The sequence below is a fragment of the Dipodomys ordii genome, unplaced genomic scaffold (assembly GCF_000151885.1).
Source record: "Dipodomys ordii isolate 6190 unplaced genomic scaffold, Dord_2.0 Scaffold203, whole genome shotgun sequence".
In the NCBI taxonomy this organism is placed as follows: Eukaryota; Metazoa; Chordata; class Mammalia; order Rodentia; family Heteromyidae; genus Dipodomys; species Dipodomys ordii.
This window is the reverse complement of record NW_012267419.1, coordinates 1,204,771-1,208,520: the sequence shown is the minus strand read 5'-3', so window position 1 is coordinate 1,208,520 and position 3,750 is coordinate 1,204,771.

Below are 3,750 nucleotides of genomic sequence, written 5' to 3'. Positions count from 1 at the left end.
CTGTAGCTCAAGTGGTAGAGCACTCGCCTTGAGCTGAAGAGCTGAGGGACAGCGCCCAGGCCCAGAGTTCAAGCCCCATGACCGACAAAAAAAAAAAAAAGTTGATCTTGACTTCTGTTCAAATTGGGGATGAACGTTCTTATCTCACTTAACTCCATTTGTATATTTGCCATCTTTTGTCAATTTCTATAAGATCAAGCAATTGCTCTAATCCCAGAATAATCAAGCATTGGAGATTGTCCACAGCTCAATAATCAATTTCCATTGTAAGTCTCAATGATCCTATGTATACAAGAAAAGAAAAAAGAGTATCTGCTATGAAATCACAAGAAATGTCATATTCCTTCAGATTCTTTGGGGATCTCAGATATAATTAAGAAAAGTCAGTTGAGGCGAAGGCATCAATTGCTCCCACTCAGCTTAAGGACATTGCGCATTAGTGTGCTCAGTACCTTCCTGCACAACTAAAATGGCTCTTTGGCAGGACTAGGGGCAAAGGAAATCTATTTTGAGTCTTTATATATAAGGTATATAAGGCTCACTGTCTGGCTGAATCCAAAACTGTCACTTTGGTTCCCAAAGTCTAACACTGAAAGCTTACTGAGATAAATATGGACCTTCTCATTCAGGCTGTCAGGAAATGCATGGATCTATTTTATTTATATCCTTAAAAATGATTTCATTTTGGCTTTCCTTTTTTGAAGAAGTTTCATTCTAGGGCTTAATTTTGCTGACAGTATGTTGTTCCCTAACAAGAAAGAAAAGTGGTTCCACTTTGAATGTATACATAAAAAAATTATTGCAGGGGCTGGGAAGGTGGCTCAGTGGTAGAGTGCTTGCCTTGCATGTGTGAGGCCCTAGGTTCCATTCCTAAGCATCACATAAGAAAAAAGAAAAAAGCCAAAGTGGCTCTGTGGTTCAAGTGGTAGAGCGCTAGCCTTGAGCTGAAGAGCTGAGGGACAGCGCCCAGGCCCAGCTACTCAGGAGGCTGAGATCGCAATTCAAAGCCAGCCCGGGCAGGAAAATTCTGTGAGACTCTTATCTCCAATAGACCACCAGAAAAATCAGAAGTGGTGCTGTGGCTCAAGTGGTAGAGTGCTAGACTTGAGCTGAAGAGTTGAGGGACAGCACCCAGGCCCCATGACCAACTAAAAAAAAAAAAAAAACATTGTTCCTGGCATTCCAAAGCCATGCTCCAAAGTCTGCAAGGATGTCTTTATCCAATTTACATGAAAGCTACTTGCTCAGTGACTGGAATGACACTTGCTTTATATCAATATTCACTTCTTGTGTTTGTACTCCAATGGTCAATCAATAGTCTACTAGCTACATTAATATTTGTTTCCTTTTGCCTATCTTTTCTCCCTTTCTTTTACTTCATATTTAGACCTGTAGTCTTTGCTAAAAAGGCTTAGAAGGATAAGCAGATTAAATGAAGGGGAACAGACCAAGCCACAATAAATTTCTTGAACAAAACACAACAACCAAAAGAACCCAGAAACTCTATAATGCTGAAGTGATCACTTTCTGACAGTGATATTAATATATGGTTCACATTTACCCTTCTCTGATTGATGCAATCACTTGCCATCCTGAAATTTCCACTGACTACAGTGTTTCTGCTGGTCTTATGATGTTTTTAGCTAGTAAAATACAATTCCAGCTTGCATCCATATCACTCATCAGTGAATCAAGAGCAAGATACCTGCCAAGGGCGAGAGATTTAGGTGCAGCCTTTAGCTATGGTTGGATTGCTGAAACAGACAGGGAAATGTAGTAGTATGACTATATAGAAATAGGACACAGGTATTTGATCTTGTTTATTTTGCAAAAGAGCCATATGGCATGCTGACTCATAAATTTGCTGTGTGCACTGAAATCTATTCTTTGGGGTAGGGGTTGTCACTTACACAGCAGTGTTGTTTTAGCCATGTGTATTTAGTGAACCGCTGTAATGTAATCCTCCCATGTCCCCAATAATAGCTTTTCATGCTTTGGTTACGCTCAGTCGCATCATGCTGAAATCAGAATGGTTTGTGGTTAACCTTTTACAGTTCCCATTCCTTTAAACAACCTCTCTATTTTGAGAGTTCCTTTCTATCTATAATCAACAAGATAGGAAGAACCTAGCATTTGACATAATAAGATCTATACCCTCTATGCAACTAAGAAAGCATGAAATAATTTTTTCAGAGGGATTCAGGGGAAAAATTCTTCATATGCTCTCAGATTCCAAAGCCTTCCTTTCAAAAACTGTGATTTTTTTTCAGAATTAGGCTACTAATTATGCTGAGAGATCTGCAGGCTTAGTTTCCTAGAGCTATCTGTTTTATTATATGTTTAGGCTCCAGTTCAGCTACATATAACAGGAAATCTGGGGGGAAAAGTAACATATAACTAGGCAGTTCAACTTGTGCAATCAGCTCACCTGTGCACCTGTCTTCTTGTTCAAACATCTTCAGTATGGGGTTTTATCCTCAAAGACCCTTCATAACCTAAGGTAACTCTTAAGTCTAGCCATTATGTACACATTCCAGATTGGCATCAGAAAGAAGATTGAAAGGATAAAAAATGACTTTGTCTTTTATGGAGACTTTCACTTACATATCATGAGCCTGAATATGACCAAATATAGCTTTGAAGTACATTGGTCTTGCTCTGGGCATATTATTCATTATTACTTCCAATGGAATCAAGACCCTGTTAGTGAGAAGAAGGTAAGAAGACAGTATAGAGGAAGTAACTCACAATCTTGCCAATAAATATACAGCTAGAAGCCCTGTTAAAAATTTATCCCTTTGGTATTAACTTGCTATCTTTCAAAAATCTCTGTTAAATTCAATTAAATTATCAGGAAAGTGTTAAATCTGTTTTCAATGACCCAAACCTATCAGAAATTAACTTTTCTCCAAAGAATGAAAATAAAAAAGAGGTAAAAAACACTTAGGAAACAACAAATGCAGGATGTATTCAGCATTTAGAGGACTGTAAAATCATGGCACCACCCAGGGAAAGACCAGGGAAGATAAGAGAACCAAACAAAATTTAGCTGACTTCACAGCTTTGCTATAAACCTATCCTTCATACTGAGGTTAATATAAGAGTGTGGAGTTTTTATGCTTTATAGATTATACTCAAAGATACATATCACAAGGTAAACAATTCCACATCGTATTATCTTTTGCAAGGGTTTTGGTTTTCATTTTTACCAGCCAAGGGAGAGTAAGTAGTACTGAAAGACTTAGAATTGGTTGGCAATACCTTTCTAATAACAACAGATCTTGCTTTTGAATTAAAATAGAGCATTATTTTGAGAAAAGTTGAAGGACAGATATTTTTATGTGCTCAATTAGGTTTTGGACTAAGACTTCCATACAATGATATTATTCATTGGGAAGGTTTAATATGACAGATTAATTGGGTAGAAGAACTTCATGTTCTACACTGTGGGAAATGAAAAAGTGTGTAGAACAGTAGGGTAAATTTTGCCATACATTGTACATAGCAGATGGGACACGCTAAGGACAGAAGTGAACAAGTTGTATTTTACTTTCTTTTTTGTTTTGCCACTCGTGGGGCCTGAACTCTGGGCCTGGGCACTGTCCCTCAGCTCTTCAACTCAAGGCTAGTGCTCTACCACTTGAGCCACAGCACCACTTTCAGCTTTTTCTGCTTATGTGGTGCTGAGGAATCAAACCCAGGGCCTCATGCATGCAAAGCAAGCACTCTACCACTGAGCCACCTTCCCAG